At 42.9% G+C, this 10,179-nt stretch overlaps 1 pseudogene; it reads left to right on the top strand.

The window, feature by feature from the left end:
• Window positions 1–523: 523 nt before the first annotated feature.
• Window positions 524–5,564, top strand: LOC138074956 (heterogeneous nuclear ribonucleoprotein A1-like; annotated as a pseudogene).
• Window positions 5,565–10,179: the final 4,615 nt, after the last annotated feature.

The following is a 10,179-nucleotide window of genomic DNA, read 5'->3' as shown; positions in this document are numbered from 1 at the left end:
ACTGGGCTCATGCTCTGAGAAAACCATAATTGAAAAAAATACATATATTCCAATGTTCATAGCAGTACTGTTTACAATAGCTAAGACACGGAAGCAACCTAGACGTCCACAACAGATGAAGGGATAAAGGAGATGCAGTACATCCATGGAGAAGGCAATGGCACCCCACTCCAGTACTCCTGCCTGGAAAACCCCATGGACAGAGGGAGGAGCCTGGTAGGCTGCAGTCCATGGGGTCGCTAAGAGTCGGACGCAACTGAGCGACTTCACTTTCACTTTTCACTTTCATGCATTGGAGAAGGAAATGGCAACCCACTCCAGTGTTCTTGCCTGGAGAATCCCTGGGACGGGGGGAGCCTGGTGGGCTGCCATCTATGGGGTCGCACAGAGTCAGACAAGACTGAAGCGACTTGGCAGCAGCAGCAGCAGTACATCCATACAATGGAATATTACCCAGCCATAAAAAAGAACAAATTTGAGTCAATTCTAGTGAGGTGGGTGAACCTAGAGCCTGTAATACAGAATGAGGTAAGTCAGAAAGAGAAAAACAAATACATTATATTGACACATATATATGGAATCTAGAAAAATGATATTGATGAACATATTTGCAGGGAAAGAATGGAGATGCAGACGTAGATAGTGGACTTGTGAACACAGAGCTGGCGGGAGAGGGTGGGAAGAATGGAGAAAGTAGCATCAGCATGTGTATGCTATCAGGTGTTGCTGTCTAGCACAGAAAGCCCAGTCTGTCACCCTGTGATGACCAGGAGGGATGGGATGGGGGGAGGGAAGGGAGCCTAGGGAAGAAGGGTATGTATTATACTTATGGCTGATTTGCATTGTTGTAAGGCAGAAACCAACACAGCATTGTAAAGTTTTAAATAAAAAGATAGAATAAAAAATTCTCGTTTTTTTTGGATCCATCTCCTAGAGTAACGGAAACAAAAGCAAAAATAAACAAATGGGACTTAATTAAACTTAAAATTGATTGCAGAGCAAAAGAAACCATAAGCAAAATGAAAAGACAACCTATGGAGTGGGAGAAAATATTTGTAAATGATGCAAACAACAAGAGCTTAATTTCTAAGATATAGAAACAGATGATACAGCTCAGTAAAAAAAAAAAAAAAAACACACACACACAATCAAAAAGTGAGCATAGGACCTAAATAGACATTTTCCCAAGGAAGTCACACAGATGGCTAACAGGCACAAGGAAACTTGCTCAACATCACTAATTATTAGAGAAATGCAACTCAAAACTACAGTGAGGAATCGCCTCACACTGGTCAGAATTTATTGGTGATGTTCAGTTGCTAAGTCGTGTCTGGCTGTTTGCTACCCCATGAACTGAAGCATGCAAGGCTTCCCTGTTCTTCACTGTCTCCCAGAGTTTGCTCAGATTAATGTCCATTCAGTCCGTGACGCTATCCAACCATCTTATCCTGTCGTCCCCTCTACCTCCTGCCCTGAATCTTTCCCATCATCAGGGTCTTTTCCAAGGAATAGGCTCTTCGCATCAGGAGGCCAAAGTACTGGGGTTTCAGCTTCAGTGTCAGTCCTTACAATGAATATTCAGAGCTGATTTCCTTTAGAATTGACTGGTTTGATCTTGCTGTCCAAAGGACTCTCAAGACTCTTCTCCAGCACCACATATGAAAGGGTCAATTCCTTGGCTCTCAATCATTTTTATGGTCCAACAGTCATATCATACATGACTACTGGAAAAGCCATAGCTTTGACTATATGGACCATCAGCAAAGTAGTCTCTCTGCTTTTTAATATGCTGTTTGCTGCTGCTGCTAAGTCGCTTCAATTGTGTCCGACTCTGTGCAACCCCATAGACGGCAGCCCACCAGGCTCCCCAGTCCCTGGGATTCTCCAGGCAAGAACACTGGAGTAGGTTGCCATTTCCTTCCCCAATGCATGAAAGTGAAAAGTGGAAGTGAAGTCTCTCAGTCGTGTCAGACTCTTAGCGACCCCATGGACTGCAGCCCACCAGTCTCCTCCATCCATGGGATTTTCCACGCAAGAGTACTGGAGTGGGGTGCCATTGCCTTCTCCAATATGCTGTTTAGGTTTGTCATAGCTTTCCTTCCAAGGTGGTAGTGGTTTAGTTGCTAAGTCGTGTCCAACTCGTGAAACCCCATGGACTGTAGCCTGCCAGGATCCTCTGTCCATTGGATTCTCAAGGCAAGAATACTGGAGTGGGTTTCCATTTCCTTCTCCAGGGGATCTTTCCAATCCAGGGATCGAACACGGGTCTCCTACATTGCAGATAGATTCTTTATCGACTTGCAAGGGAAGCCCTTCCAAGGAGCAAGCATCTTTTAATTTCATGGCTATAGTCACCATCCACAGTGATTTTGGAGCCCAGGAAAAGAAAAGCTGTCATTGCTTCCACTTTTTCTCCTTCTATTTGCCATGAAGTGATAAGACCAGATGCCACGATCTTAGTTTTTTGAATGTTGAGTTTTAAGCCAGCTTTTTCACTTTCCTCTTTCAACCTCATCAAGAGGTACTTTAGTTCCTCTTAACTTTCTGCCATTTGAGTTGTATCATCTCCATATCTGAGGTTGTTGATATTTCTCCTGGCAATCTTGATTCCAACTTATGATTCATCCAGCCCAGAATTTCCCATAATGGACTCTTCATAGAAGTTAAACAAGCCAAGTGACAATATACAACTTTGACGTATTCCTTTCCCAATTTTGAACCAGTCTGTTGTTCCATGTCTGGTTGCTAACCAGACAGTCCATATAGTCAAAGTTATGGCTTTTCCAGTAGTCATGTATGATATGACTGTTGGACCATAAAAATGATTGAGAGCCAAGGAATTGACACTTTCATATTGTGGTGCTGGGGAAGACTCTTGAGAGTCCCTTGGACAGCAAGGAGATCAAACCAGTCAATCCTAAAGGAACAGTTCCATGTCTTAACTGTTGCTTCTTGACCTGCATACAGGTTTCTCAGGAGACAGACAGATGGTCTGCTATTCCCATCTCTTTTAAAGTTTTCTAAAGTTTGTTGTGATCACGCAGTCAAATGCTTTCTCATAGGAAATGAAGCAGAAGTAGATGTTTTTCGGGAATTCCCTTACTTTTTCTATGATCCAGTGAATGTTGGCAGTTTGATCTCTGCCTTTTCTAAATTCAGCTTGTACATCTGGAAGTTCTCGGTTCACATACTGCTGAAGCCTAGCTTAAAGGATTTTGAATATTACCTTCTAGCTGTACAGTGGTTTGAACATTTTTTGGCATTGTCCTTCTTTGGGATTGGAATGAAGACTGACCATTTCCAGTCCTGTGGCCACTCCTTTTTCCAAATTTGGTGGTATATTGAATGTAGCACTTTAACAGCATCATCTTTTAGGATTTGAAATAGCTCAGCTGTAATTCCATCACCTCCACTAACTTTGTTCATAGTAATGTTTCCTAAGGCCCACTTGACTTCACACACCATGATTTCTGGCTCTAGGTGAATGACCACACCATTGTGCTTATCCAGGCCACTAAAACCTTTTTTGTAGAGTTCTTCTGTGTATTCTTGCCATCTCTTCTTAATCTCTTCTGCTTCTGTTAGGTCGTTACCAATTCTGTTCTTTATTATGCCCATCCTTGCAAGATTCCCTTGGTATCTCTAGTTTTCTTGAAGAGACCTTTAATCTTTCCCATTCTATTGTTTCCCTCTATTTCTTTGCATTGTTCACTTAAGAAGGCTTTCTTACCTCTCCTTGCTGGTCAGAATGGCCATCATCAAAAAGTCTATAAGTAATAAATGCTGCTGCTGCTGCTGCTGCTGCTAAGTCACTTCAGTCGTGTCCGACTCTGTGCGACCCCATAGACAGCAGCCCGCCAGGCTCCCCAGTCCCTGAGACTCTCCAGGCAAGAACACGGGAGTGGGTTTTCATTTCCTTCTCCAATGCATGAAAGTGAAAAGTGAAAATGAAGTCGCTCAGTTGTGTCCGACTCCTAGTGACCCCATGGACTGCAGCCTACCAGGCTCCTCCATCCATGGGATTTGCCAGGCAAGAGTACTGGAGTGGGGTGCCATTGCCTTCTCCTGGAGAGTGTGTAAAAAAAGGGAACCCTCCTATACTGTTGGCTGGAATGTAAATTGGTATAGCCACTATGGAGAACATTATGGATGTTCCTTAAGAAACTAAAAATAGAGTTACCATATAATCCAGTGACCCCACTTCTGAGTATATATATCCAGAAAAGACAAAAACTCTAATTCAAAATATAACATGCACCCTAATGTTCATAGAACACTGTTTACAATAGCCAAGGCATGGAAACAACCTAAATGTCCACTAACAAATGAATAAAGTAGATGTGATACACACACACACACACACACACACACACACACACACACACACACACACACGATGGAATATTACTCAGCCATAAAAAAGAATAAAGTAATGCCATTTGCAGCAACATGGATGGACTTAGAGATTATCATACTAAATGTAGTAAGTCAAACAGAGAAAGACAAATATAATATGATGCCACCTATATGTGTAATTCAAAATATGATACAACTTTCTGCCCATGAGTAATCATCTTTGAAGGTTCCCCTCTCCACTGCCATCTAAGTCAGAGTCAAAGTCTAAGTCAGTCCTCCAAAGAGCCAGAAGAGCTGCAGAAGCTCTTCATTGGAGCATTGAGCTTTGAAACAACAAATGAAAGTTTGAGGAGCCATTCTGAGCAAAGAGGAACACTCACAGACTGTGTGGTGATGAAGGATCTGAACACCACGCCCTCCAGAGGCCCTGGGTCTGTCACATGCATCACGTGGAGGAGGTTAATGCAGCCGGGAGGGCAAGGCCACACAAGATGGATGGAAGATTCGTGGAACCAAAGAGGGCCATCTCAAGAGAACATTCTCAAAGACCTGGTGCCCATGTAACTGTGAAAAAGATTTTTGTTGGTGGCATTAAAGAAAACACCAAAGAACATCACCTGAGAGATTATTTTGAACAGTGTAGGAAAACTGAAGTGATTGAAATCATGACTGACCGAGGCAGTGACAGAAGAGAGGCTTTGCGTTCATAACCTTTGATGACCACGACTCCATAGATAAGACTGGCTTTCAGAAATGCCACACTGTGAATGGCCACAACTGCGAAGTAAGGAAAGCCCTGTCTAAGCCAGAGATCGCTAGTGCTTCATCCAGCCAAAGAGGTCGAAGTGGGTCTGGAAACTTTGGTGATGGCTGTGGAGGTGGTTTTGGAGGGAATGACAATGTTGGTCATGGAGTGGTCGAGGTGGCTTTGGTGGCAGCCGTGATGGTGGTAGGTATGGTGGCAGAGGGGATGGCTAGAATGAATTTGGTGATGATGGAAGCAATTTGGAGGTGACAGAAGCTACAGTGATTTTGGCAATTACGACAATCAATCTTCAAATTTTGGACTCATGAAAGAAGGAAATTTTGGAAGCAGAAGTTCTAGCCCCTGTGGTGGTGGAGGCCAATACTTTGACAAACCACAAAAGCAAGGTGGCTATGGAGGTTCCAGTAGCAGCAGTAGCTATAGCAAGGGCAGAAGGTTTTAATTATTGCCAGGAAACAAAGCTTTGCCAGAGAGGAGAGCCAGAGAAGTGACAGGGAAGCTGCAGGTTACAACAGATTTGTGAACTCAGCCAAGGACAGTGGTGGCAGGGCCTCCCTGCTACAAAGAAGACATGTTTTAGACAATACTCGTCTGTATGGGCAAAAAACTCAAGAACCATGTTGTGACTAATCATGTGTGCGTGCTAAGTTGCTTCAGTCGTGTCCAACTCTGTGCAACCCTACGGACGGTAGCCCACCAGCCTCCTCTGTCCATGGGGTTCTCCAGGCAAGAATACTGGAGCAGGTTGCCGTGCCCTTCTCCTTGATCAAACCCATGTCTGTTGGCAGGCAGGTTCTTTACCACTAGCACCACCTGGGAAGCCCTTTGGCTAATTGTTCTGTTCAGCTCAGTTCCCTCTTGTGTCCAACTCTTTGTGACCCCATGGACTGCAGCATGTCAGGCTTCCCTGTCCATCACCAGCTCCCAGAGCTTGCTCAAACTCATATCCATCGAGTCAGTGATGCCATCCAGCCATCTCATCCTCTGTCATCCCCTTCTCCTGCCTTCAATCTTTCCCAGTATCAGGGTCTTTTCCAATAAATCAGTTCTTCACATCAGGTGGCCAAAGTATTTTAGCTTCAACATCAGAATCAGTCCTTCTAATGAATATTCAGGACTGATTTCCTTTACGATTGACTGGTTTGATTGCCTTACGGTTCAAGGGACTCTCAAGAGTCTTCTCCAACACCACAGTTCAAAGCATCAATTCTTTAGCACTCAGCTTTCTTTACGGTCCAACTCTCATATCCATATGTGGCTACTGGAAAAACCGTAGCTTTGACTAACTGTATAACAGGTTAACTTAGTTTCTGTTCTGTGGAAAGTGTAAAGTATGCCAAAAAAGGATTTTAATGCGGATTTCTTCTTTTTTTTTTGCATCCATGCTGTTAATTACTAAATGTAATAGTCTGATCGTGACGCTGAATAAATGTGTCTCTTTTTTTTAATGTGCCATGTAAAGTTAGTTTACCAAAAGCCTTTTGGTAAACTACCCCAACAGTGTGAAGTTAGAATTCCTTCAGGGTGATCCCAGGTTTAATTCAAAATTTATTTACAACCTGCTTTGGTGGAGAAGTTGTTGTCTTTAGAACCTTGATGTAGTTGAATGGACAGTTACTGTGTCGTGACATGAGTTCACCATTAAAAGGTTCACCCACTCAAAGTCATGGAGTTTTTTGGTTGTTAATGATCACTGGCACATCCTATGCAATAGATATAAATTGAATTATGATATCAGATAAAGTTATAGATGAGAATGAAGCTGGTGTATCAACCTTGTATCATGCGTAATCAGTAAAACATTTAGTATCCTCTTGAAAAAAAATAAAAGAATAAAATATGCTACAAATTGGCAGAATCCACCTGCCAATGCAGGGGACATGGGCTCAATCCCAAGTCCTAGAAGATTTCGCATGCTGCAGGGCAGCTAAGCCCATGTGCCACAACTACTGAGCCTATGCTCTAGGGCCTATGCTCGGCAGCAAGAGAAGCCCCTGCAATGAGAAGCCCATGCATTTCTACTAGAGAGTAGTCCACACTCTCTGCAACCACAAAAAGCTCATGTGCACCAATGAAGACCCAGCACAACCAAAAATAAATAAGTAAGAAATAATGAAAAATAAAATGTGGTACAGATGAACTTACAGAAATAGACCAAAGATAGAAAGAGAAAATACTCAAATTATTAGAATCAGAAATAGAAGAAGGGACATTATGACTGACCCTACAGAGAGGAAAAGGATTATCCCTACTATGAACAGCCTCCAAACACCTGGGTCCAGCCCACAGGTCAAACTGGAGTCAGGTCTTTTTGATGACACCCTTAACACCATCTATGCATTTGCTAAGGCCAAATGACTGCAAGTCATTTATTTTCACCTTTAAATAATTTCAAATTTAGAGAAAAGTTGCAACACTAGTACAAAGAGTTTCTGTTAACCTTAACCATATTCCCACTGTTCGCATTTTACCATTGGTATGTGATATGTGTCTTTCTGTGTGCTATTGCTGTTGTTCCATTGCTAAGTGGTGTCTGACTCTTTTGCAACCTCATGGACTGTAGCCCTCCTGGTTCCTCTGTCCATAGCATTTTTCAGGCAAGAATGTTGGAGTGGGTTGTCATTTCCTTCTCCAGTGGATTTTCCCAACCCAGGGACTGAACCCACATTTCCTGCATTGGCAGGGAAGTTCTTTACCACTGAGCCACCAAGGAAGCCCTTTTTCTATGTGAACATATCACGATTGCTTCTAAATCATTTGACAGTAAATTGTAGAAAATGGTGCCTTACATCCCCTCTTGATACTTCAGCGTGTATTTCCTTACAAGCACAATCTCATACATAACAGTACAATGATCAAAATCAGAAAACTAACATTAACACAATATTAGCATCACAGACTCCAGTCACATTTCGTAGCTTGTCCCCAACAGTGTCTTTTATAGGTCTGGATCCCAAACAAGATCATGTATTGCAATTAGATCAATGTATTTCTTAGTTTCCTTTGATCTGGAGCAGTTCTTCAGTCTTTCCTTGTCTTTCTTGATCTTGGCATTTTTGAAAAGTATAGGGCAGCTACTATGTAAAATATCAGTTTGAGCTTGTCTGATCTTTCCCAATGATTTAGGTTTATTGTCAGAAATGAGTTGTACATTCTTCTCATTGCATTACATCATGAACCCCATGATGCTGACTTGTCCATTAGTAGCATCCCCTGTCTGCTAAGTTTCTCTGCTGTCAAGTTAACTAATAATGGAAGTTGCTTTCTTTCCTTGGCCATGCCTCAAGGTTTGCAGGATCCTATTTCCCTGACCAGGGATCAAACTCAGGCCCACTGGAGTGAAAGTGCTGAGTCCTAACCACTGGACTGCCAAGGAAAACCCAGAAATTAATTAATAATGGACTCCGTTCTTTCATTGCTGAGGGTGGGGGTTCTATCCCTCGTTCAGGAACTGAGATCCCTCAAGCTGCATGGTGTGGCAAAAAAAAAAAAAAAGTCTAATTAATAAATATTTTGTGAGATAGACTTTATAACTATGTCTACATTTATTCATTGGCATTCTACTATAGGGTAACATTTTCCATTTTCCCTTGCTTATTAATTTATTATTTCTATGACTTCATTGGGCTTCCCTGGGAGCTCAGCTGGTAAAGGATCCTCCTGCAATGCAGGAGACTCCCGTTCGAGTCCTGGGTCAGGAAGATCCGCTGGAGAAGGGATAGGCTACCCACTCCAGTATTTTTGGGCTTCCCTCGTGGCTCAGATGGTAAAGAATTGGCCCATAATGCAAGAGACCTGGGTTCGATCCCTGGGTTGGGAAGATACCCTGGGGAAGGAAACAGCTACCCACTTCAGTATTCTTGCCTAGACGGACGTAGGAGATTGGCAGGCTACAGTCCATGGGGTCACAAAGAGTCAGACATGACTAAGAGACTTTCACTTTCATGGATTCTAACTTATTCAGTGGGTTATAATCTATTATTGTCATTGTCTTTTTTGATACTCAAATTGCCCCAGATTTCATCATTTGAACTCTTTTTCTGATTGAACTCTTTATTTTTCCCTCTTTGAGCCTCAATCTCTTCCCAAATTTTCATGTCCATTCTCAACCAAATGATTCGGGTGGGCTGGACTCCATCTCAGCCACAGGGATGTACCCTGACTTGGCTTATGCTAACCATTGTATGCCATGCCCCTGGACACAGTGGTTGGTTCAAGATGGGCAGCTGACCCCTTTGTGGATAAAAACGGGGAGACGTCTGATGGGATTTCCGGGAAAGAAGTTTCTTTTCCCTTCCAAGGGAGCTATTAAAAGAGAGGCTACTAAAGAACTCTCTGTCTCCTGTTGACACACTGGAAAAATGACAAGTTTTGATCTAATGCAGCCATTCCTGCTGCCAAGAAGGAAGCTGGCCTGAGGTCAATTTTAGTATACAGAGGTGGGAAGAAAAAAGAAAATGGTAGGACCACAGGAACGAAGCTCTGGTGACACCACAGATTTCTGGATCATTCTGTGCCTGAAGCTCTGTGGACTGGGTAAGTATTGGTGCTATTAAATTACCTTTTTTTATTTAAACCAGAATGAGCTAAAACTTCAGTTGCTGGAGGGCAAAAGTGCCCTAAATAATACACTCCCCCAAAACAGCAAAAAAAGGCTGCCTGGGAATTCCCTGGAGGCCCAGTGATTAGGACTCTGTGCTTCCACTGCAGGGGGCATGGGTTTGAACCCTGGTTGGGGAACTAAAATCCTGCAAGCCTCAGTTCAGTTCAGTTCAGTTCAGTCATTCAGTCATCTCTGACTCTTTGTGACCCCATGAACCACAGCACCCTAGGCTTCACTGTCCATCACCAACTCCCGGAGTTCACCCAAACTCAAGGCACAGCCAAAAAATAAAGGAGAAGGCTGCCTTCTGTGAAGTAAAAGGCTAAGTTTCAGTTCCTAATATCCAGAAGAACTCTAACCCTAAGAGTGAAAAACCTGGCTTGAAAAGTAACATTCAAAAAATTAAGATCATGGCATCTGGTCTCATCACTTCATGGCAAATAGATGAGGAAAA

The sequence above is a fragment of the Capricornis sumatraensis genome, chromosome 1 (genome assembly GCF_032405125.1).
Source record: "Capricornis sumatraensis isolate serow.1 chromosome 1, serow.2, whole genome shotgun sequence".
In the NCBI taxonomy this organism is placed as follows: domain Eukaryota; kingdom Metazoa; phylum Chordata; class Mammalia; order Artiodactyla; family Bovidae; genus Capricornis; species Capricornis sumatraensis.
The sequence above is the reverse complement of the archived record's forward strand: the minus strand, read 5'-3'. Positions and strand labels throughout refer to the sequence as shown.